This window comes from Odocoileus virginianus, unplaced genomic scaffold, assembly GCF_023699985.2.
Source record: "Odocoileus virginianus isolate 20LAN1187 ecotype Illinois unplaced genomic scaffold, Ovbor_1.2 Unplaced_Contig_14, whole genome shotgun sequence".
Lineage (NCBI taxonomy): Eukaryota > Metazoa > Chordata > Mammalia > Artiodactyla > Cervidae > Odocoileus > Odocoileus virginianus.
Genome location: NW_027224331.1, coordinates 921,077 through 947,691, shown reverse-complemented (window position 1 = coordinate 947,691; position 26,615 = coordinate 921,077). Strand labels below are relative to the sequence as shown.

Genomic DNA, 26,615 nt, shown 5'->3' with positions numbered 1-26,615 from the left:
GTTAAAATAATTTTATAAAATCATTTAATGTCAGTCTATATTAAACATTTTCCCATTGTCCCAAGAAAGATGTGAAGTATCATCCCGAGGATTACTTGCTGAGTACAAGGAGGGAGGAAGGAGTCTTTGGTAAAGAGATCTGGTAAAAAAGTCTTTGGTAAAAGAGAGATCTGGCCATGTTAACATACCACCACTAAGTAGTGACCTGCTTACACATTATCTCCTGAGAAATATTGCTGCCAGAATCCAATCAAGTCTCCAAACATGTACTATTTAATATGGTAGCCACCAGCCAGTAATAGGTGCTTGAGATGTGCTCTAAGAATAAAAAAACACATGTAATGTACACCCATGGCTGATTCATTCAATGTATGGCAAAAACCACTACAATATTATAAGTAATTAGCCTCCAATTAAAATAAATGAATTAATTTAAAAAATGTTTCATGTTTTGAAGATTTAGTATGAAGAAATACTGTAAAATATTTCATTACTAATCCAAAAACTACTAAGTGTTGAAATGATGTTTAGTTATGAAAAGAGTTTAGTTATGGGACTTCAGTATGTTAGTAACATTAACTTCACCTATTTTAAAAAATTTTTAGTGGGGAAACAGGCAAATTTATTTATTTATTTAGTTTTTATTTTGATCTATTTAATTGGAGGCTAATTACTTTACAGTATTGTAGTGGTTTTTGCCATACATTCACATGAATCAGCCATGTGGTCCCCATTCTGAACACCCCTACCACCTCCCTCCCCATCCCATCCTTCTGGGTCACCCCAGTGCACCAGCCCTGAGCACCCTGTCTCATGCATCGAACCTGGACTGGTGATTCGTTTCACATATGATAATATACATGTTTCAATGCCATTCTCTCAGATCATCCTACCCTTGCCTTCTCCCATAGAGTCCAAAAGACTGTTCTATACATCTGTGTCTCTTCTGCTATCTCACATATAGGGTTATCATTACCATCTTTCTAAATTCCATGTATATGCATTAGCATACTGTATTGGTGTTTTTCTTTCTGACTTACTTCACTCTGTATAATAGGCTCCAGTTTCATCCACCTCATTAGAACTGATTCAAATGTGTTCTTTTTAATGGCTGAGTAACATTCCATTGTGTATGTGTACCACAGCTTTCTTATCCATTCGTCTGCTGATGGACATCTAGGTTGCTTCCATGTCCTGGCTATTATAAACAGTGCTGCGATGAACATTGGGGTACATGTGTCTCTTTCAGTTCTGGTTTCCTCGGTGTGTATGTCCAGGAGTGGGATTATTGGGTCATATGGCAGTTCTATTTCCAGTTTTTTAAGGAATCTCCACATTGTTCTCCATAATGGCTGTACTAGTTTGCATTCCCAGCAACAACATAAGAGGGTTCCCTTTTCTCCTCACCCTCTCCAGCATTTATTGCTTGTAGATTTTTGGATAGCAGCCATTCTGACCAGTGTGAGATGGTACCTCATTGTGGTTTTGATTTGCATTTCTCTGATAATGAGTGATATTGAGCATCTTTTCATGTGTTTGTTAGCCATCTGTATGTCTTCTTTGGAGAAATGTCTGTTTAGTTCTTTGGCCCGTTTTTTGATTGGGTCATTTATTTTTCTGGAATTGAGCTGCAGGAGCTGCTTGTGTATTTTTGAGATTAATTCTTTGTCAGTTGCTTTGCTTGCTATTGTTTTCTCCCATTCTGAAGGCTGTCTTTTCACCTTGCTTATAGTTTCCTTCGTTGTGCAAAAGCTTTTAAGTTTAATTAGGCCCCATTTGTTTATTTTTGCTTTATTTCCATTCCTTTGGGAGGTGGGTCATAGAGGATCCTGCTGTGATTTATGCCAGAGAGTGTTTTGCCTGTGTTCTCCTCTAGGAGTTTTATAGTTTCTGGTCTTACATTTAGATCTTTAATCCATTTTGAGTTTATTTTTGTTTATGGTGTTAGAAAGTGTTCTAATTTCATTCTTTTATAAGTGGTTGACCAGTTTTCCCAGCACCAATTGTTAAAGAGATTGTCTTTTCTCCCCTGTATATTCTTGCCTCTTTTGTCAAAGATTAGGTGTCCATAGATGTGTGGATTTATCTCTGAGCTTTCTGTTTTGTTCCATTGATCTATATTTCTGTCTTTGTGCCAGTACCATACTGTCTTGATGACTGTAGCTTTGTAGTATAGCCTGAAGTCAGGTAGGTTGATTCCTCCAGTTCCATTCTTCTTTCTCAAGATTGCTTTGGTTATTCAAGGTTTTTTGTATTTCCATACAAGTTGTGAAAGCATTTGTTCTAGTTCTCTGAAAAATACCATTGGTAGCTTGATAGGGATTGCATTGAATCTATAGATTGCTTTGAGTAGTATACTCATTTTCACTATATTGATTCTTCTGATCCATGAACATGGTATATTTCTCCATCTATTTGTGTCATCTTTGATTTCTTTCATCAGTGTTTTATAGTTTTATATATATATAGGTCTTTTGTTTCTTTAGGTAGATATATTCCTAAGTATTTTATTCTTTTCATTGCAATGGTGAATGGAATTGTTTCCTTAATTTCTCTTTCTGTTTTCTCATTGTTAGTGCATAGGAATGCAAGGGATTTCTGTGTGTTAATTTTATATCCTGCAACTTTACTATATTCATTGATTAGCTCTAGTAATTTTCTGGTGGAGTCTTTAGGGTTTTCTATGTAGAGGATCATGTCATCTGCAAACAGTGAGAGTTTTACTTCTTTTCCAATCTGGATTCCTTTTATTTCTTTTTCTGCTCTGATTGCTGTGGCCAAAACTTCCAAAACTATGTTGAATAGTAGTGGTGAGAGTGGGCACCTTTGTCTTGTTACTGACTTTAGGGGAAATGCTTTCAATTTTCCACCACTGAGGATAATGTTTGCTGTGGGTTCATCATATATAGCTTTTATTATGTTGAGATATGTTCCTTCTATTCCTACTTTCTGGAAGGTTTTTATCATAAATGAATGTTGAATTTTGTCAAAGGCTTTCTCTGCATCTATTGAGATAATATGGTTTTTATCTTTCAATTCGCTAATGTGGTGTATTACATTGATTGATTTGCAGATATTAAAGAATCCTTGCATTCCTGGGATAAAGCTCACTTGGTCATGATGTATGATATTTTTAATATGTTGTTGGATTCTGTTTGCTAGAATTTTGTTAAGGATTTTTGCATCTATGTTCATCAGTGATATTGGCCTGTAGTTTTCTTTTTTTGTGGCATCTTTGTCAGGTTTTGGTATTAGGGTGATGGTGGCCTCATAGAATGAGTTTGGAAGTTTACCTTCCTCTGCAATTTTCTGGAAGAGTTTGAGTAGGATAGGTGTTAGCTCTTCTCTAAATTTTTGGTAAAATTCAGCTGTGAAGCTGTCTGGTCCTAGACTTTTGTTTGCTGGAAGATTTCTGATTATGGTTTTGATTTCCATGCTTGTGATGGGTCTGTTAAGATTTTCTATTTCTTCCTGGTTCAGTTTTGGAAAGTTATACTTTTCTAAGAATTTGTCCATTTCTTCCAAGTTGTCCATTTTATTGGCATATAGTTGCTGATAGTAGTCTCTTATGATCCTTTGTATTTCTGTGTTGTCTGTTGTGATTTCTCCATTTTCATTTCTAATTTTGTTGATTTGATTCTTCTCCCTTTGTTTCTTGATGAGTCTGGCTAATGGTTTGTCTATTTTATTTATCTTCTCAAAGAACCAGCTTTTGGCTTTGTTGATTTTTGCTATGGTCTCTTTTGTTTCTTTTGCATTTATTTCTGCTCTAATTTTTAAGATTTCTTTCCTTCTACTAACCCTGGGGTTCTTAATTTCTTCCCTCTCTAGTTGCTTTAGGTGTAGAGTTAGGTTATTTATTTGACTTTTTTCTTGTTCTTGAGGTAAGCCTGTATTGCTATGAACCTTCCCCTTAGCACTGCTTTTACAGTGTCCCATAGGTTTTGGGTTGTTGTGTTTTCATTTTCATTCGTTTCTATGCATATTTTGATTTCTTTTTTGATTTCTTCTGTGATTTGTTGGTTATTCAGAAGTGTGTTGTTTAGCCTCCATATGTTGGAATTTTTAATAGTCCCCCCCCCCCCCCGTAATTGACATCTAATCTTACTGCATTGTGGTCAGAAAAGATGCTGGAAATGATTTCAATTTTTTTTGAATTTACCAAGGCTACACTTATGACCCAAGATGTGATCTATTCTGGAGAAGGTTCCGTGTGCACTTGAGAAAAAGGTGAAATTCATTGTTTTGGGGTGAAATGTCCTATAGATATCAATTAGGTCCAACTGGTCCATTGTATCATTTAAAGTTTGTGTTTCCTTGTTAATTTTCTGTTTAGTTGATCTATCCATAGGTGTGAGTGGGGTATTAAAGTCTCCAACTATTATTGTGTTATTGTTAATTTCCTCTTTCATACTTGTTAGCATTTGCGTTACATATTGCGGTGCTCCTATGTTGGGTGCATATATGTTTATAATTGTTATATCTTCTTCTTGGATTGATCCTTTGATCATTATGTAGTGTCCATCTTTGTCTCTTTTCACAGCCTTTATTTTAAAGTCTATTTTATCTGATATGAGTATTGCTACTTCTGCTTTCTTTTGGTCTCTATTTGCATGGAATATATTTTTCCAGCCCTTCACTTTCAGTCTGTATGTGTCCCTTGTTTTGAGGTGGGTCTCTTGTAGACAGCATATATAGGGGTCTTATTTTTGTATCCATTCAGCCAGTCTTTGTCTTTTGGTTGGGGCATTCAACCCATTTACATTTAAGGTAATTATTGATAAGTATGATCCCGTTGCCATTTACTTTATTGTTTTGGGTTTGAGTTTATACACCCTTTCTGTGTTTCCTGTCTAGAGAAGATCCTTTAGCATTTGTTGAAGAGCTGGTTTGGTGGTGTTGAATTCTCTCAGCTTTTGCTTGTTTGTAAAGCTTTTGATTTCTCCTTCATATTTGAATGAGATCCTTGCTGGGTATAGCAATCTGGGTTGTAGGTTTTTGTCTTTCATCACTTTAAGTATGTCCTGCCATTCCCTTCTGGCCTGAAGAGTTTCTGTTGAACAATCAGCTGTTATCCTTATGGGAATCTCCTTGTATGTTATTTGTTGTTTTTCCCTTGCTGGTTTTAATATTTGTTCTTTGTGTTTGATCTCCGTTAATTTGATTAATATGTGTGTTGGGGTGTTTCACTTTGGGTTTATCCTGTTTGGGGCTCTGGGTTTCTCAGACTTGGGTGATTATTTCCTTCCCCATTTTAGGGAAGTTTTCAGCTATTATCTCCTCAAGTATTTTCTCATGGTCTTTCTTTTTGTCTTCTTCTTCTGGGACTCCTATGATTCGAATGTTGGGGCATTTAACATTGTCCCAGAGGTCTCTGAGGTTGTCCTCATTTCTTTTAATTCTTTTTTCTTTTTTCCTCTCTGTTTCATTTATTTCTACCATTCTATCTTCTACCTCACTTATCCTATCTTCTGCCTCCATTATTCTACTGTTGGTTCCCTCCAGAGTGTTTTTGATCTCATTTATTGCATTATTCATTATTGATTGACTCTTTTTTATTTCTTCTAGGTCCTTGTTAAACATTTCTTGCATCTTCTCAATCCTTGTCTCCAGGCTATTTATCTGTAACTCAATTTTGCTTTCAAGATTTTGGATCATTTTTACTATGATTATTCTGAATTCTATTTCAGATAAACTCCCTATCTCCTCCTCTTTTGCTTGGTTTGGTGGGCATTTATCATCTTCCTTCACCTGCTGAATATTTCTATGCCTTTTCATCTTGTTTAGATCGCTGTTTGGGGTGGCCTTTCTGTATTCTGGCAGTTTGTGGTTCTTCTTTATTGTGTAGGTTCCTCCCTGTGGTGGGGTTGGACGAGTGGCTTGTCAAGGTTTCCTGGTTAGGGAAGCTTGCATTGGTGTTCTGGCGGATGGAGCTGGATTTCTTCTCTCTTGAGTGCAATGAAGTGTCCAGTAGTGAGTTTTGGGGTGTCTGTGGGTTTGGCATGGCTTTGGGCAGCCTGTATTTTAATGCTCAGGGTTGTGTTCCTGCATTGCTGGAGAATTAGCGTGGTATGTCTTGCTCTGGAACTTGTTGGCTCTTGGATGGAGCTTGGTTTCAGTGTAGGTATGGAGGCTTTTGGATGAACTCCTGTCGATTAATGTTCCTGGAGTGAGGAGTTTCCTGGTGTTCTCAAGTTTTGGATTTAAGCCTCCTGCCTCTGGTTTTCAGTCTTATTCTTACAGTAGTCTCAAGACTTCTCCATCCATACAGCACTGATGATAAAACATCTAGGTTAATGGTGAAAAGATTCTCCACAGTGAGGGACACCTGGAGAGGTACACAGAGTTACATGGAGAGAAGAGAAGAGGGAGGAGGGAGATAGAGGTGACCAGGAGGAGAAGAGGGGGAATCAAAAGGGGAGAGAGCAAGCTAGCCAGTAATCACTTCCCTATGTGCTCTCCACAGTCTGGATCCCTCAGAGATGTTCACAGAGTTACACAGAGAAGAGAAGAGGGAGGAAGGAGACAGAGGTGGCCAGGAGGATAAAAGGGGGAATCAAAAGGAGAGAGACAGATCTAGCCAGTAATCAGTTCCCTAAGTGTTCTCCACAGCCTGGAACACACAAAGAGATTCACAGAGTTGGGTAGAGAAGAGAAGGGGGAGGGAGGAGATAGAGGCGACCTGGTGGAGAAAAAGGAGAGTCAAAAGGGGGAGAGAGCAATCAAGCCAGTAATCACACTCCCAAGTAAAAATGGGTACTGAAGATTGGGTTCTTAAAGGTACAAAATTGATAACAAATACCAAAAAGCAAAGATTAAAAATCTAGAGTAGAGGTTAGACTCTCAAAAATACAATATTTAAAAAAAAAAAAATCACAAAAATTATAAAAAATATATATGAAATTTGCTTTAAAAATAGGGTCTTTTTTTGCAAGGTAATAGTAGGTTATAAAAATGAAAATTAAAGGAGTAATAGAGGACTTAAAAATAAAAAAAATTTTTAAATAACAAAAAACGATAATAATAAAAATATATCTAGGACTTTCTCTGGAGCTGTCACAGACAGTGTGGGGTCAGTTCATTTTAAGATAGTTCCTTGATCAGGCTTATACTTCTCAAGATCTATAGGCCCCTTCCTATGTAGTTGGTGCTAACTGCGGGGTTTTAATCTGTTGCACCTGTCACTTCCAAAGCGGTTCCCTCTGTTTATTTTAGCTTCTTCTGTTTGCTGGTCTCTTCAGTGTCTAATTTCCTCCCTGACACAAGGGGGCGCTGGTGGTCACTATTTTAGGCTCGCTTGTTCAGTCGTGCTGTGAGAGGGAGGAGCACCGCAGACAAACATCACTGGCGTCTGTGGGGAGTGTTCTCAGTGTCTGGGCCACACTCGGTTTGCCCCGCTCACGCGGCGGTGTGCTTTCCCGGTCTACACTGCTCAGGCTCCAGGTTGCTCTGCTGGGAACTGTCTGAGGCGGGCCCTGGGTTGCGTGCACTTCCCAGGTCTAAGCCGCTCAGGTTCAGGTTCTCGGGTACTCCACGAAGGCGCAGACTGGATTGGGCTGTATTTTGTGCCCTTCCCAGGTCCGAGCAGCTCAGGCGACCATGTGCTTGGGAGCGCACTCTCCCCAGGTCGGGGCTGCGTCTCATCGCCTCCCCGTCCCAGCCGCTCGGCTTCCTGGGTGGCAGCGGGCGCACCCGTCTCAGGTGTGCCTTGTGTCTCTTCTGGGGAGCTGATCTCTGGCTGCAACCCTCCCGGCAGATGTCAACCGTCCAGAATCCCAGGAAGTCTTGGTTAGCAACTGGAAGCCTGTTCGCAGTTTGGTAGGGATGCCATCTCTGGGGCCGAGTTTGCCCCTTTCCGGCTCTGGCTGGGCGCCCTCCTGCCCCCTACTCCGGCGGGGGATGGGTCAGTCCCCAGCCTGCTAGCTCTGCGCTGGTATACGCTCAGTCCCTTGCTCTGTGAGCGGGCCGGCAGTGCTTTAGGTGAGGGCTTTTCACAGGATCGTTCTCTCTCTCTCTTTTTTCCCTCTCTCTGGCTATCCCACAGTCTGGGTTGCTATCTCACGTTACCTCCCTCAGATTGCCCTCAGGGCATTCAGGCCTGGTCCTTACTCTAAGCAATGCAGCCCTCTCCTCCCCGTTCAGCCCTCACTGGCTGGTGGCAGATACCAGCGTCTGGGCTACTTCTCTGCTGGGAGTTGCGCTTAGGCACGTAATCTGCAGGTTTTCTTTCTTTCTTTCTTTTTATTTATTTTATTTATTTTCCCCTCCGAGTTATGCTGCTCTCTGAGATTCCAAAACTGCCCACAGACCCCACCGGTGAGAGGGTTTCCTGGTGTTTGGAAACTTCTCCTCTTTAAAGACACCCTCCCTTGGGATGGGTCTCCATCCCTAACTCTTTTGTCTCTCTTTTTATCTTTTATCTTTTGTCCTACCTCCTTTCAAAGACAATGGGCTGCCTTTCTGGGCGCCTGGTGTCCTCTGTGAACATTCAGAAGTTGTTTTGTGGAATTTGCTCAGCATTCAAATGTTCTTTCAATGAATTTGTGGGGGAGAAAATGGTCCCCCATCCTATTCCACCACCATCTTAGGACCCCCCCCCTCCCCCCGCCCGCCAAAGGCACATTTAGAATCATGTGTGATACACATCGTACATCTATTGGTCAGCACTGCTCTAGATCTAACTTTCAGAAAGTTGAGGGTTAGAGGAACAACTTAAGTGACACTGCAAGAAAACAGTCTGACAAAACAATCTTTGGGACATTCTAGAAAACTCATCAGAAAGTCAATGTCCGGAAAAAAGAAAAAGTGAGAGGATATTCTAGATTAAGAAATTACTGAGATAAAACAAGCAATCCTTGAACCTGGATTAGGTCCCACGACAAAAGCAACCAAACAGCGCTGTGCTCCTATAACCAAACAGAAAGTCACAGGAAACATTCTTAGAAAACGTGATTATTAAAGACAAACAGGAACTGGGTAGTGAAGGGCATGTTTTTTATTTGGTGAGGACAACGTAGGGAGTTTAAGAGGCGCTTGTTATCAGTTGTGGCTCTTTGGAAGATATCCTCTGGAAACTGGGATGCTGACATTTTAATATATTGAGGTTTGGTCACCTAGAGTTGACTGGACAAGATCTATCCCATCCCTGGGCTAGAGAGGGACAGGATGTTTATGTTGAGGGATCCCCTTGCATGAAGTTGGGGTTTGGTGGGTGTTTCTTTTGGACACTGAAGTTGCTCTTGGAGGTGTCAGAAATTGGGGTTTAATAACAGAACCAGAAAAAGAAAATGCAAAATTTAAGAAAAACCTTGACCTTCTTAGCCATTACTATCTTTGTGGTCCATGCCCTTAGGTCATAGACTTGCAGTGATAGCCTTCACTCCAGGCAATGCAAAATATTTTAATATGTAGATAGAAAGACATTTGGGTTCCTAAAGTGGACAGAATCTACCAGAATCAGAACATCCTCTGAGGTGGCTGGATGCTGGGGGTTTTGCACATGTTTCCTTTTTATTTGCTACTTCTTTGAATCCAGTCACTTTCCGGGAGCTTTGGAATTGTTTCTGCTCTATTTCATTTTAGAAATAGCTAAACACCAACTGATAGAGATGAATTTTACACTAGCTCTGGGCTTTTCTCCATCCAAGTTACACATTTGTTGAGAATAGCTATGTCTATAATTTTCACTGAAAATGAAAAGATCACTTAAGCAAATTGATAGGCAGGGCACTATGTACCTTTGATTACATTTACAGTGTATTTCTGATTTGGGTATTTTTGTAAAGTTTTGTCATTTTATTTCCATTTTAGCTGTTGGCAAGAGATCTGTCACTTTTTCCTCTCCTGAGACGTGAATCTCAAATCAGCCATGTTAAATCAGAAATATTGGAATAGTCTAATTTCTTACTGCTGGGAAAAGGTATTTGGGGGTTTTCTGTGCTTATTTGCCACGAGAGTTTCTGTGATTCTTGGTGACAGAGTTGCACCTGTGTCTCACGTGGATGGCTGTACAGACAGGTGTGCCCATTCCATTGCATCTTCTAGTTGGGAGGCAGCCATCCTGGTATAAGCACACACGTTTAAGCCATGAGGTCACATGCTTGGAGTTAGGCTAATTCTGTTGCCATGAGTCATGCCAGTGACAGAAATGCTGAGGTGGTACAAGCAGGCCACCCATATGGGCAGGGCTTGCAGTGGATCAGACCCCTAACCCAGGGTCCCCCTATGGTCTGGTGACATACATTTGTGCTAGTTTGGGAATCTTCACTGTATCAGTGAGCCCAGTGTCAGCTAGTTTCTGGGTTAACTCACAATGTTATGATCCCCAAACTTGGAAGAGGTTTACAGGGGACAGATCTGTTGATGGTGATTCTTACTGAATGTGCCAAGCCCTACCTAGTTTCAGAGTCCTTGGGAAGCCTGTTCTCATCCTTTGTGGGTGATGTTTGTGTAAAGGTATCTGCAAGGGCCTTCACATGGGTCTTTACATCATTCCTCTGAGCTTCAAATGCTGACAGTACTAACCCGCTCCTGGGCTCCACCTGGCTGTCTAGCCCAGGCTGCTGCACTCTCCCCAGCTTTAAAATGTGGTCTGTGCCTTTCTCTCCCTCCCCATCCCTGCTGTCTGTCATGTGCTTGTCTGATGGAGTCCATGGGCCACCAAAGCCTTGCTCGTTTACACAGGTGTACCAACCACAGCTCTCTGTCTTGATCTTCACTCAGAGTCCTGTTGAAATGAAAGACAATCAAGGAGGGATATAATTTGCAAACTGCAACTCATTTACAAACATCAACATTTTAATTTTACTGGTGCCAGATTACCTTCCCCTGCAAAACAGTCTACAGATGCCCCCCTGCCCCCGCCACGCCAGTAAAGGACCGACGCTGTCCTTCTATGTCCATCTTCCCTTTGCAGAGGAAGAGAGTCACCAGGTCTGTGCCCGCAGAGCATAAAGGCTATCTTTCCAGCCTACCTGGTATGGCCATGTGGCTACTGACTCACAAACTGATGTTGTGTGTGCATCTGCCTGGTCATTCTCCAGGAGGAAGTAGGTTGGGTTCTTTTTCCTGTTACCTGGAGCACAGCCAGGTAGACAAGAGAAATACCTGGAGGTTGGCAGGTGACCAGGCAGAAGAGCTGGATGATGCCCATGAGCATCTGTCTGTTCTTGCAGAGCCAGAGGGTGGGGGTCACAGTTCACCTCATGTTCTCGTGCCCGCCTTTCCCTGGCAGCGAGACACAGCCATGCTCAGCCTTCCAGGATGTGTACCTCTTCTCTGAGGCCCCTGCAGCTGGTGGAGATGCAGGTGTGAGGAGCAGATTCACAGGGGGCTTGAGATGCAGTGAGTGTCTTACCATTTGGATTAGTGTGGACAAGTCTTTGAAAAGCGAAAGTGGTCGTCACTCAGGCATGTCTGGTTCTTTGTGATGTCATGGACTGTAGCCCGCCAGGCTCCTCTGTCCATGGAATTCTCCAGGCACGAATACTGGAGTGGGTAGCCACTCCCTTCTCCAGGGGATCTTCCCAACTGAGGGATCAAACCCAGGTCTCCTGCACTGCAGGAAGATTCTTTACCATCTGAGCCACCAGGGAAACCTGTACAATTCTTTACTACATGGATAAATGAATCATCTGTCCATCCCACCATTCCTTCATCCACCCATCTGTCAACCCACCCACACATATATCCCTTCATCCATCTATCCATCAAAACCAAAAAAAGTCTCTGCCCTCATGGAGCTTATTTTCTTACTATTAAGGTAGCCAGAGGAAAAAAAATTCTTAATCATTGACGCCGCCCCCCCCCCCCCCCCCACCATTTACCAGATCCCATTCTGTTACTTAATTTTTTCCAGCAACATGTAAAAAGTTAGTCTTTTATTTCCTTGGCTGCCATCATGTTATGTCATAACTTCCTAGTACTATAACCCATGTCTTGATTATATTTTGTTGTTTTTGTTTAGTTGCTAAGTCATGTCCAACTCTTTTTGACCCCATGGACCATAACCTGCCAGGCTCCTCTGTCCATGGGATTTCCCAGGCAAGACTACTGGAGTGGGTTGCCATTTCCTTCTCCATCTTCCTGACCCAGGGATCAAGCCCACATCTTCTGCATTGGCAGGCACATTCTTTACCACTGTATATCTTATTAATGTCATTTTTAGAGAGTCAATTTGTTTCCAAGTTTTTGAGGCATTTACTTCTGTGTCTAAATGACATTCATTCACTCATTCAAAAGGAGTTATTCTTTTAACAAATGCTTCTTAAGCAGCAATTGTGTGCACTATTCTAGGTGCTGGGGGGTATAAGAGAGAATTGGACAGACAAGTCTTCTCAGTGATGCAACTGGGAGCAACATGCCATTCAGTTGTGATCACAAGGGCATATGTGAGTGAGGTCAAAAGAAAAAGGAAGTATTTAACCAAGTTATTTTCATTCTAGTTAAAACTAAAACCAAAAAACAAAAAATGGATGAATTCACCTAAAATCTGCATCCTAACTTAAACATCAATATATAACTGTATGTCACAGCAGTAAAGATGTTTATAAGTTCCACATTTTTCTTCACTGAATTTTTTCTGGTTTCTTTAATTGGTGTCATAAAGACATCAGTCCATTTTCACTAATCATTATCCCACTTTTTCTCATTAAATATACACACCATTCATTTTTTGCAGAGGCCTTGGATCTTAGCCACCATTCAATTCAGTCTGTATTATGAAAACCATTTCACAAGCAAAAACTATCACATGATTCTAAAATGAATTTAATAGTTTTCTTTTTGTTGAAATCTAGGAATCTTTTTGATGAGCCAAATTGTGAATTCTTCACTTCATGGTAATAGGCCTACTAGTTTTTCATCTCATTCCTGACTTAAATAGAAACATCAGAATATTTTGTTTCCAATTTTAAGCTGTATGCTGAATACTACCTAGCTGACATTCCAAGTCATATTTTATTTGACATTTTCATATATTTTGATGTACTTTCTACTAATATGTCTTCCTCACCAATTCCACCTCATTCCAAGTTCATTTTGTTCTCATTGCTTTCTTTCAATTCTTAATAAAAACTTCATTTATAAGGCACTTTATTTCCATTATAAAGAAGAGAGGAAAATCTTTCAAACAATTCTTTATTGCATGATCAAAGCTATACTTTAAAGGGAGCTGCCTCATTTGCTCTCATCTATAATTCAACTGCTCACATTGGCCATTGTTTATTAGTTTGTTAAACTGCTATTCTTTTCTTTTTTTATTTATTGTTTTTGGTTGCACTGGGTCTTTGTTGCTCAGCATGGGCTTTCTCTAGTTGTCACGCGTGGACTGTGGAGCTCAGGCCCAGCAGCTGTGGCGTACAGGCTTAGTTGCCCCGCAGTATGTGGGATCTTCCTGGGCCAGGGATTGAGCCTGTGTGCACTGCACTGGCAGGCAGGTTCTCAACCTCTGGACCACCAGGGAAGTCCTAAAATACTTTTCTATTTAGAATTAAACAGTAAGAATCACTACTTTATTTTCAAAACAATTGAGAGAACACAAAATAGCATTGGCATATGAATTTGTATTTCGTGTATTGTTCTTAAAAGAACAATTCATAGAATTTCATAGAATTCAAAAAATTTCATATGAATTCAAAATTGAGAGAATTTTGCTTGCTTGGTTAGTCACTTCAGTTGTGTCTGACTCTTTGTGACCCCATGAACTATAGCCTGCCAGGCTCCTCTGTCCATGGGATTTCCCAGGCAAGAATACTGGAGTGGGTTGCCATTTCCTTCTCCAGGGGATCTTCCTGACCCAGGGATTAAACCCAGGTCTCCTGCATTGCAGGTGGATTCTTTACCACTGAGCTACTGGGGAAGCCCCATGTAGGTAGGAGTGAAGGCAGAAAAGGAAAGTGATTTACTCTGAGATATTCGAGGCTTGAAGCTACACATGCAATAGCACCTCCCCTCTTGAAATACCTTTATTCTTTGAGAACTTTTCTGTATTCTCAATGGAAAATGATGGACGAGGGATCAGAAGACATTCTGACAAACATTCAAGAAGGGGACTCCCTGAGGCTCTTTTACTGAAGTAGCAGGCAGTGACTGCTGTCTTAAATTTGGTCTCCTGTGAATGACTTTACGTTGCTTATTAATATTTAAAAGCAATATTTATAAAATTGTTGTTTAGTTGCTAAGTCGTGTCTGACTTTTTTGCGACCCTATGGACTGTAGCCCACCAGTCTCCTCTGTCCATGGGATTTCCCAGGCAAGAATGCTGGAGTGGGTTGCCATTTCCCTCTCCAGGGAATCTTCCTGAGACTCCTACACTGCAGGCAGATTCTTTACCGCTGAGCCACCAGGGAATGACAGTGATCAAAACCAGATTATTCCACGTAGACAGGGCAACCATCCACCCAGGTCCATCTTCCTTAGTGCCTTAATTTTAACAGAAATCACAATGAGGGCTCCCTGTATAACTCCTAATCAAATACATGCAGAGGATCCCTTGAATAAAGTGCAGGCTGAACACACACACACACACGTATACCCTGGCTCAGATCAGTCCCTCAGAGAGCGTGAATTGGATTGCAATGGTTTGGCCTCACACAGAACTTCTCAAACTCAACACATTTTTTTTGTTTTATCCTAACTGTGATGAAGTGTGTGAATCGCAAGTGTAAGATGTATAAAGCTCACCATTTTATTTATTGTAAAGATGTGGTCAGGACATTATCCATGACATCATACAGTATTATTCTCTTTGTGAAGACTCATGGGTAAAATTCACAATATCAGAAAAGTTGGGCTGTCCTAAATTTGTTTTTATCTTAAGGATATTGTGACTCATAATCAGTATTTGTTTTTGCTTTGTCTGCTGGGAATCTTTAGTATTTCTGGCTCATTTCTGATTTCCAATCAGGATGATACGGAATGCAATTCTAGGGTATAATCAGGCTGCAATTTCTTAATTATGTTTTTCCTTTACCTTGACTTTTCAGCTATTTAACCTAACAGTTAAGAGCTTAAGGCCTTGGACCTGACTTGAATTCTAACGTTACCCCATACTAACTGTATCACATTGTGCAAATTAAAGTCTCTTTAAATCCCAGTTTTTTCATCCAAATAAATGGAGATGGTAATACTGCCTACCAAAGGGTTATTGTAGATAAAATGCAATGGTGTAGGTAAAAGCTCTAGCATGTGCCTGCTGCATGGTAAATGCTTAATAAGTAATTTTTGAAAATTATGTATTTTTGTAAGCCTCTCAGAAACCTTATAAAACCAAGTCATTATATCAGCAAACAAACCAATGAGTAGCTTTATGAGCTTTTCTTATACTTGCTTAGACTGGCAAAATATTTTTCTACTTAAGGAGCTATTGTGATGAGCAGAGGAAAGAGCATGGGCTTTGAAATTGGATAGGGTTGGCCTCAGCACTCAATCTGCAAGTTACCAGCTGTGTGAACTTGAACTGTGACTCTTTCTGGTTCCCTTGGACCACCCTCAGGTCCTGAGTTTCCAGTCACTGCCTTGCTAGGACTGTCTTGGTTCTGGCTTTAGAAAACAAACAAACGAACCGATGAATGAATAAGCAAACAAATGTATATAGACCAAGCTTGTGTGCAGCTGCTTTATTCAAAACGGTGTGCCCCTCTCTGTCCCACTGTGTAGACGTTGGGGCCCCTCTGCATGGTCCTCTGTGCTTACCACCGACCATTAGTACAGTGTGATTGTTTATATTCTGATGCTTCCCACCCACCATAGCGGACATCTCTTTTTTTTTTTTTCTCTCTTTTGTCCCTCAAATCCACACTGTAGGGATGTTGGCCTCCTGTAGCTACCTCCAGTGTGTGATCATGTCTCCCTTGTAACAGTCACTGGAAAAGAAAAAGATAGCTAATATAGGCCAATTACTGTTCTTTACTTAGGCCATAGTTGAGGAATTGAAGGGTAAATACTTGTCCTCAAATATCTCTTCCAAGGATGTGGGATTATACCAGAGGGAGTGTGTCTAGACCAGTATGCAATTGTGGTTACTCTCCTTGCTGTGCTTCTGATCAGGTGTGTCCTCCTGAGACGTGTGAGAACTGCATTTGGCTCCCAGGGGCTGAGAGGGGCTGGCTCCCTCCTGTGCGTTCTGTCAGAGACTGAGGCCGGGCAAATGGAGGGGAGTCCAGGCCATACTTCCGACGGCAGTGGGGCTCTGCGCATCTGAGGGGCACGGCCCACATAGTCTCTCTGAATCAGAAGTTTCTGGGTAATACTGGGCAGCCAGGGCTGAGAGCTCATCTGGGGCCCCCTTTTCTGCTGGGGGCAGTGCTTGTGGGAGACAGGCCTCTGTTGGTTCCAGTTGGATGGCAAGATCAGAGCCGGAGGAAAAGGCAGTGGGAACCACCTCACCCAACTGGCACAGACCCCAGCTCATCGTTGCCTTTGCTGATCACACTGGGGAGATGCCATCCCACCTAACAAGCTGCACCTGCTGGGTGTGGCCCCACAAGCTGTGAGGCTGGGACTGATCTACTGCAGGACTCTCCTGCTGGGTCAGGGCCACCTTGCCACCTGTGGTCTCCCTTCATCCCCAGTCGAACCTGTCCCTTGAGCAGTGAAGTTGGGAGAGGCATTCAGATTCGAAGAATATCTGGTCTTATGGAGTCAGAGCACTGGGTATTTTTCCATTAAACCAAAGGCAGGCCTTTATTTCGAGATTTGGCCTGTGTCATCTGAAAGGCAGGTGATGGGAAATTGTCACATATGTTTGTGGTTGGAATTTTGGCCATTTCAAATGACAAAGATATACAGAATTTGGCCCCTGAGAATGAATTCTGGACTCTTCTGGTAACTTCTAGAGAATGGACTGCCCCCTGGCCCCTCTCCAGCAGCATCCCTCAGGTCTCACAGGTACATTGGGGTTGTCCAGGTGTGCAGCTGCCCAGCACTTCACTTTGTGCCCACAATTTTCCTCCGCCCAGACTGCATTCATCCTTGCTGACTGGGATAGCACCAGTGCATTCTTCAAATCTCAGGTCAGGAGTCACACCTTGAAGGTTCTGTCTCCCCATCGTGCCCAGGTCAGCATTGGTCAGACCACATCACTGTTGACGTGGGCAGGTGCAGTGCCCTGCCAGCCCCAACTCCCTTGTGCATAAAATGGGAGTAAAGACATCCTGTGATCAAGTGTCAGGGTTATGCCAGCTCACCTGTGCCAAGTATTTAATTCGTGATCTGAGGCTTTGTAAATTTTCAACAAATGACTGCCGCTGTCTCCTACTGACACATTGGGTTAGAAATCTCCAGAGAGTAGTTCAGATCCTGGCAGTGAGGGGCTACTCAGTAAGGGTCTGAAAATGAATGTCTGAGGCTTGAGAAGGTAACAGCCTGGTGGGGTGGGATGGGGAGGGAAGAGTGTCGGGTGTTCAGGTGGGAGGGGACATGGGTAAACCTATGGCTGATTCATGTTGATGTTTGGTAGAAACCAATGCAATACTGTAAAGCAATTATCCTTCAGTTAAAAATAAATAAAAAGAAGAAAGAAAAACTAGTGGCTAGGATGGTAAAGAATCTGCCTGCATTTTTGGGAAGATCCCCTGGAGAAGGAAATGGCTACCTACTCCAGTATTTCTTGCCTGGAGAATTCCACGGACAGAGGAGCCTGGCGGACTACAGTCTATGGAGTCGCAAAGAGCTGGACAAGACTGAGCAACTAAGAAACATGTCAGTCAGTAAAATTAATGGTGATTATAACCATTTTTTGAACAAATGGTCAGTTGTGCCTAATTACTAGACAGTACAGTAAAGTGCTCTACAAAGTTAACAAGCACTTCTGTTACATTTTCTATGTTCCAGACACGTTTTAAGTATAGTAACTCCTTTGAGACTCACAGTAACCCTATAAAGGGTGCTCAATCACTCATTCGTGTCTGACTGTTGCAGTCCCATGGACTGTAGCCCACCATGCTCCTCTACCATGGAATTCTCCTGGCAAGAATACTGGCATGGGTAGCCATATCCTTCTCCAGGGGATCTTCCCAACCCAGGGATCGAACCCCGTTCTCCTGCATTGCAGGCATATTCTTTATCACTAGCGGCACCTGGGGCCTTATTAATTTTAGTATCACAATTTTCATTTATACATGAGGAGGCTGGGGCAGGGAAGGGTTAGTAAAGTCATCCTAAGGTTAGGCAGCACAGCCAGAACTTTGGCCGTGTGGACCAACATGATGCTGCAGCACCCTTGCCAGACTCCACCATGATAAGGCACACATGGAACCCACCCAAGTGAAAGAGGGTCCCTGTGGCTCAGACTTTTTGAGACCAGAGGTGGGTGGTCTTTGGTCCTGGATGGGATGAGCATCCTCCAGAGAAGGCACAGCTTTGCGTTAATATTCCAACTATGTACACAGTCCCAGATGGAGCCCCTCAAAGCAGGAAGCTCAGGAAGATGGAGGGGCTGGGCATGGAGAATGGAGCTGAAGAAGGGGCAGTGAAGGGGTCGCCTCCCCACAGTAAGGCACGAGAAGACCCCTCCAGGATCTGCTTTGGCCTCAGCCGCCAGCCCTGCCAAGGGAGCCCTTCTCTCCCCACAAAAATCGAGCCCTGCTAACCCTGTGTGCCCGTGTGGCATCCGGAGACATGGAGGATGTGAGTGACTCTACAAACAACTACTTCATCGTAGTTGTGCACTTTTTATTGATGTATAATATACACACAAGGGGGTGACCAGATCACATGTTGTATTCATCACATCTTTTTATTTTCTGTATTTCTGATGTTTTGATGTGTTGATACCTTCTTGACTCTGGAGGGCCTGCCCCTCCCAGGGTTGGCTGACTCCTAAAGACAATAAACTCCTTTCATATACAAACCAACCAATCCAGAGCCCACATCCCAACCATCTCCCCTATGAGACTCTCACTTGGGGCCACGGTCCCCCTGCCCTGATCCCCCAGGGCCAGGTACCAGACAACTAGGGAAGAGCCTACTCCCTGGAGCCCTGAAACTATTCCATTCAGCCAGTCCTGAGCCTGCTGACCCTGCCTCGCTGGTTCATTTCCATGGAAGCCACAGTCCAGGCTCCTGCCCATGGTTCTCCTTCCCTCCTGACACCCTGGTGCCTTTCCTTTATCTGCCCTCACCCCTGTGGCACAGGGCACCGCTTCCTCATGGGAACCATGACTAATAAACTATCTTTACAACAGTAGTTGTCTCCTGATCTGTTGGACTGGCCACATCTGAACAAGAATGAAACCTACGTTTTGAAACTTGTTTGTATTGCTGATGGATGTCACCAGCACCCAGGTCAAGAATCGACGTCAGCAGCCCTTGCACACACCTTGCTCTTTCGTGATCCAACAAATACTCAGTGCTTCCCTCTCCCTCGGACAATCACATGCTCACCAACTATTTACCAGTTATGCCACACGTGACAGTCACAGGGTCAAAGAGCTGAGCCAAGGACTCTGGCAGCAGCAGGCTGACCCTCAGTGGTAGCACAGGGATACAAGGATGCTGTTTTTTTTGTATCTTCTTACTTTTTTCCCCCTCTTCTGGGACTCCTCGTGCAAAGCAACTTAAACGGGTACAACTGTGGAATCAGAGACATTCTCCAAATTTTGGGGTTGGTCAAAATGTTCATTTGGATTTTCTGTAAGATGTTAGGGAAAACCTGAATGAACTTTTGGGCTCACCCAATATTACTGTGCACAGACATAAGTGACCTCAAATACACCCAACCTTGGCTGACCTCAATTTGTAAACACACTGCTCAGAGGCTTATCCCTCAGAGAACCTTGAGAACCTTGCTACGTAGTTTCCCCAGGAGCATAAATGCCCAGGAAATATTTCCACACAAATGAGAGACAGCTGGGCCCCGGTTTGTGACTTGGAGGAGAGAAGTGTGCTTTGAAGAGATTAAACTCTCTCTTTAGTTTTTCTACACTGTTTCTTTGTTCCCTGTCTTGACCCAACAGTGCCTAAGAAGTTCTGAAAGAAAAAAGTCTCCACAATGTAGAAATGACTTGAAGTCATGTAATAATTTCAATCTTTTACACAAGTCTTAGTAATTTCCATTAAATATGTCAAAAAATAACAGGAAAAGATGCCATAAAAATGACTAGGTTTGCCCACACACACACTCATCCTATATGTATAGAAAGCACTGTTCTCAGTCTTGATAAATCCACAAATCAAATTATGTTTGCTATGCTTGGGGCAAGGAGATACATTTTGGGTGCCACTCTATTTCTGGGACTGAAATATCTGCCCTTTCTAGGTTAGAAAGTTATATTTTATCTGCTTTTAGGGGCAAGAATCAGGATTCAGGGAAGATGCATTCTTTGGTTCCCAGACTTAGGATAGATTTTGCCAGCTGCCAGCACATATTGTCCTTTATTGTAAATGCTAGAGTCATGTTGTCCCCCAGCTTTGAATGCGGGTGGAAGGATATGTATGTTAATCTATGATCATATGATGCTAATTCTGATAATGAAGATCCACTAAGCTAAGGGTACTCCAGAGACCATTTATCTTGCTTACCAGATGGTATCAAATATGCTAGTCTTTGAGAGGGCATTGGGATGGTTTAACCAGGAATTATATCTTTGTATATTAGCCTTAAGTTTTTAAAATCAAAAGTAGAAAACCTACTGCAGGTCTAATCTTTTTTTCCTTCCTCATTTCGATGTCTTGTGACCAGCTTCTCAGTTATGTGATTAGCATTTACCCTGGCCCATCTCACAATCAATATCATTTCTCCCCTTTCCCTTGTTTCTCTAAAAATGTTTTTATTAAATATCTAGTTAAATATTTTGTTAGCTATTAAGTAGAATTTTCACTGCTACTTACGATGCAGAAAGCTGCAAGATCACTGCTGCTGCTAAGTCACTTCAGTTGTGTCCACTCTGTGCGACCCCATAGATGGCAGCCCACCAGGCTCCCCCATCCCTGGGATTTTCCAGGCAAGAACACTGGAGTGGGCTGCCATTGTCTTCTCTGATGACATTGCTCTTCTCTGACATTGCTCCTACCTGATGAGAAAAATCTAAACAATCTGCAAAATTTTAACTTTTTAAAGGCCTACCTAGAGCTGAGGCTGTTGAGTTCCTAATGAAGGTTCACAAAGGGAGCAGCTGTGCAATGGTTTGCTAGCACCTCAGACAGATTGGATGCAAGAGTGTCAGTCACACAGAAGCTCTTTGAGGAGATGAAAGTACTCACGGTTAAGGGCCTTACGATGGGGAGATTGATCCTGGATTATGCAGGTGAGTGCAATGTAATCACACAGCTCCTCGGAAATGGAGAGGCTTTCCTGGCCACAGAGCAATGGCAGCTGGAGAAATACTCTGCCCTCTGTTCCTGGCTTGAAAACGGAGGTGGGGGATCGCAAGCCAAGGGACATGGGTGACCCCACTTTTATTAAATAGCAAATCATATATAAGATAAAAGTCAGTTGATGAGAACAGTAAACAAAAAAAAAGCTGGAATGGTTATTACTATTAGACAAAACCAATTCTTAAGCCCAGAATCTCACTAGGGTTAAGGCAAGTTTTTTTATGACAAAGGAATCGGTGCCCTAAGAAGATGTAGTAGCTCTAAGTGTGTATGTATCTAAAAACACAGCTCCAAAATGCAAACACAAAAAATGACAGAACTGAAAGGAGAGTCATATTCACAACTTCAGCTGCACATGTCAGCATTCCTCTCTCAGTAACTGATAGAACCCACCACCACACAGCAGTAGGACACAGAAATTTGAATAGCGCAGTTGAGGGATCTGGTATCTGCACCTCTAGGTCCTCCTGTCTGCATCTCGCAGGGCTGATCTGTGGCCTGTGTCACAGTGGCAGAAGTGGCGACATGCCACGTGAGCAAGGTGAGGTTTGAGAAAACAGTGACTCCTGTCCTGGGGCTCACACACTCTCTCTCGGTCTGCTCACCAGGGTGGGAAGCCAGTGTGTGAGCAGACCTAGAGAGGACAGCGTGGCAGGAACTGAGGCCTTGAGGCCGTCTGCCGATGGCCTCATAACAGAGCTTGGCACTGAATGCTCCCGCTCCAACCAAGTTTTCAGCAACTCTGGCCAACAGACTGGCTGCAACCATACAAGAAACTCTGAGTCAGAACTACTTACCTAAGCCCCTCCCAGATTCCTGACTCTCAGAAACTTTATTATTTCGGGGTAATTTATCATATAGCAATAGATAATACAACTGCCAAGATTTGATATAATTGTGATTGTAGCCTACTCCACCTAAAAAGAGCATAATATACGTTCTTTTCAATTACCCAAGGAAATTTCATTAAAATAGATAATATGCTGAACCATAAAACAAATCTCATCACATTGCTCATAATTTAATTTTTTTCAACTTTCTCATCATTTCTTTTCTTTTTTTTTTCTTTTGAATTTTTGTTTGTTTGTTTGTCTTGACTGTACCACATGATATGCAGGATCTTAGTTCCCTGACCAGGGATTGAACCCATGTTCCCTGAAGTAGAAGCATGGAGTCTTTTAAGCACTAGACTGCCAGGCAAGTCCCTATTTTATTTCTTCCTTCCTTTCTTCTTTTTTTTAATTAGACCTCCCATCATGGGTATATTTACTGGTGCTTGAAATATATTCATCAGAATTTATTTCTAAAACCTAAGGATCTATTTGTGCTTAATTTACAATTTTTATTTATAAGAAATAACTTTTTTACCTCTTCCATCTGTGAAAGTTATTTTGACTGATATAATTTTGGGTTGGTGGTTCTTTTCTTAGCACATTGAGGACATTATTCCACTGTCTTCATTTTGCTATTAAGAAGTCAGATGCAAATCTACTTGTCATTCCTTTGTAGGCATTCCTTTGTCTTTTCCCTCTACTTGCTTTTAAGGTGTTTTGTCCACGCTAGGCATCAACAAACAGCCAGAAATACCAAATCTGAGGCACGAATGGTTTTTGTAAATAAGGTTGTGTTGGACTACAGCCTGGCTCACTCTTTTGCATACTGTAGCTGCTTTTGTTCTTCAGCAGCAGAACTGAGTAGAGGTAATGCCAAGAGTTTGGCCTGTAAAACCTAAGCTTTTACCTAACTGACAGTTTTCAGAAAAAGTTTGCTGACCCTGGGTCTACGGTATTTTGCAATTTGAATTGTCTTTTTTATCCTGCTTGAATCTAACGATTTTTATCTTTTATAAGTTATAGAAAATTCTCAGCTATTGTTACTTTAAATACTGTCTCTGAAACTATTTATCTGTTTCTTTTCGAATTCCAATATTCATTTATTAGTCCTTCTCGTTCTTTTACCATTTCTCTTAATCTTTCTTTTAAATTTTCTCTTTCTTGTTCTTTATACCTCATTCTACATACTATCTTCAGATTTATTTTCCATTCTCTAATTTTCTCTTCATCTCATCTGCTGTTAAACTCAACATGGAGTTTTATTTTATTTTTTCATTCATTTTTATTAGTTGGAGGCTAATTACTTTACAGTATTGTAGTGGTTTTTGCCATACATTGACATGAATCAGCCATGGATTTACATGTGTTCCCCATCCTGATCCCCCCTCCCGCCTCCCTCCCCATCCCATCCCTCTGGGTCTTCCCAGTGCACCAGCCCTGAGCACCCGTCTCATGCATCCAGCCTGGGCTGGTGATCTGTTTCACCCTTGATAGTATACTTTTTCCAATGCTATTCTCTCTGAACATCCCACCCTCGCCTTCTCTCAGAGTCCCAAAGTCTGTTCTGTACATCTGAGTCTCTTTTTCTGTTTTGCATATAGGGTTATCGTTACCATCTTTTTAAATTCCATATATATGCATTAGTATACTGTATTGGTGTTTATCTTCCTGGCTTACTTCACTCTGTATAATGGGCTCCAGTTTCATCCATCTCATTAGAACTGATTCAAATGAATTCCTTTTAATGGCTGAGTAATATTCCACTGTGTATATGTACCATAGCTTCCTTATCCATTCGTCTGTTGATGGGCATCTAGGTTGCTTCCATGTCCTGGCTATTATAAACAGTGCTGCAATGAACATTGGGGTACACGTGTCTCTTTCAGATTTGGTTTCCTCGGTGTGTATGCCCAGAAGTGGGATCATTGGGTCATATGGCAGTTCTATTTCCAGGTTTTTAAGGAATCTCCACACTGTTCTCCATAGTAGCTGTACTAGTTTGCATTCCCACCAACAGTGTAAGAGGGTTCCCTTTTCTCCACAGCCTCTCCAGCATTTATTGCTTGTAGACTTTTGGATAGCAGCCATCCTGACTGGCGTGTAATGGTACCTCATTGTGGTTTTGATTTGCATTTCTCTGATAATAAGTGATGTTGAGCATCTTTTCATATGTTTGTTAGCCATCTGTATGTCTTCTTTGGAGAAATGTCTGTTTAGTTCTTTTGGCCCATTTTTTGATTGGGTCATTTATTTTTCTGGAATTGAGCTGTAGGAGTTGCTTGTATATTTTTGAGATTAATCCTTTGTCTGTTGCTTCATTTGCTATTATTTTCTCCCATTCTGAAGGCTGTCTTTTCACCTTGCTTATAGTTTCCTTTGTTGTGCAAAAGCCTTTAAGTTTCATTAGGTCCCATTTATTTATTTTTGCTTTTATTTCCAATATTCTGGGAGGTGGGTCATAGAGGATCCTGCTGTGATTTATGTTGGAGAGTGTTTTGCCTATGTTCTCCTCTAGGAGTTTAATAGTTTCTGGTCTTACATTTAGATCTTTAATCCATTTTGATAAACTCAACATGGAGTTTTAAATTTCCATTATTGTGTTTTTAAATTTTCTCAACCACATATAGGGCTTCCCTGGAGACTCAGTGGTAAAGAATCTGCCTGCCAATGCAAGAAATGTAAGTGAGACCATTCATCATTTGTCTGTCTCTTTCACTTAGCATAATGCCCTCAAGTTCCATCCACATTGTTACAGATAGCAATATTTCTTTCTCTTTTATGACTGAGTATGTTGTGTTCATATAAATGTATACAGACATGAACATATATCTCAAATTTTTTGTATCCATTCATCCATCCATTGATGGGCCCTTATGTACTTACGTTGCTTCCACATCCTGGGAATTATTAGTAATGCTGCAATGAACATGCTTTGGGAAGAGGGCATAGATCTTACAAGAGTAAGCTCTTAAAATGTACAAGACATGGGTTCAATCCCTGGGTTGGGAAGATTCCCTGGAGAAGGAAATGGTTACCATTCCAGTATTCTTGCCTGGGAAATCTCATGGACAAAGGATTCTGGTGGGCTATAGTCCATGGGATTGCAAAAAGAGTCAGACATGACCTAGCAACTACACAGTAACAACAAAAACCTCATTTAAAACGTTTATTCTTTAAACATATTATATAAATGCTTTTATATTCTGTCTAAAAAGAGTTCTAATTTTTCAATTTTTTGTGGATCTGAATCTGCTGTTTTTTTTTCCTGGATCTGTCTCATGGAGACTTTGGAGAAGGAAATGGCAACCCACTCCAGTGTTCATGCCTAGAGAATCCCAGATACAGAGGAGCCTGGTGGGCTGCTGTCTATGGGGTCACACAGAGTCGGACACGACTGAAGCGACTTAGCAGCAGCAGCAGCATGGAGGCTTATTTCCTTGATATTAAATGATATTTTTATTATGACCTCATAAGTATTGAAATTTTAGCTGTGGAAAATGAGTTTTCCTGTGAAAGTGGTTTTCTCTAGGGATGGTTTGTATCTGTCAGTTGCCTGGGGATACTCAGGAGTTGTTTTTTTTTTTTTTAACCAAGAACTAATTGACATATAACATTATATTAGTTTTAGGTATACAACATAACAATTTAATATTTGTATATATCATGAAGTGATCACCACAATAAGCCTAGTTAACATCCTTCAACACAATAATTACAAATTTCTTTTTTGGGGGGCAGTATGTATATATACTGCCAATGCAGGAGACTCACGAGATGAAAGTTTGATCCTTGGGTTGAGAAGATTCCCTGATTATTATTATTATTATTACTATTCTTGCCTGAATAATCTCACAGAGAGAGGAGCCTGGTGGGCTAAAGTCCATGGGGTTAAAAAGAGTTGGACACGACTGAGCAACTGGGTATGCATGCATAAATATATATATATATTCAGCTGTGGACTTCTCTGTAGCTCAAATGTTAAAGAATCTGCTTGCAATGCAGGAGATCCAGGTTCAATCCCTGGATCGGGAAGATCCTCTGGAGAAGGGAATGGCAATCCACCCCACAGAGAAGCCTGGAGGACTACAGTTTGTGGGGTTGCAAAGAGTTGGACATGACTGATCAACTAACACTTATATATTCAGCTGTGCTGGATCTTAGTTGCAGCACATAGGGTCTTTGGTCTTCATTTTGGGTCTTAGTTGCAGTATGCAGGATCTCTGATCTTCATTACAACATGTGGAATCTTTAGTTGCAGCATGCAAAACTTTAGCTGTGGCGTGTGGACTCTAGTTTCCCAGCCAGAGATTGAACCCAGGCCCCGTGAATTGGGAGTATGGAGTCTTAGTCATGGGAAGTCCCAAATTTCTTTTCTCTTGTTATGCAAACTTTTTAAGGTCTACTCTCTTTATAACTTTCAAATATACAATACAGTATTATTAACTATAGTCACTATGCTGTACATCA

General features: G+C 41.7%; 1 long non-coding RNA gene across 1 annotated transcript; it reads right to left on the bottom strand.

The window, feature by feature from the left end:
* Positions 1 to 8,883: 8,883 nt before the first annotated feature.
* On the bottom strand, positions 8,884 to 11,409 carry LOC139033980 (uncharacterized). Its single transcript, XR_011486451.1, has 3 exons — positions 10,974 to 11,409; positions 10,525 to 10,726; positions 8,884 to 10,060 (listed from the first exon to the last, which is right to left on the bottom strand). It is a non-coding gene; the product is annotated as an uncharacterized lncRNA (long non-coding RNA).
* Between the last annotated feature and the right edge of the window lie 15,206 nt (positions 11,410 to 26,615).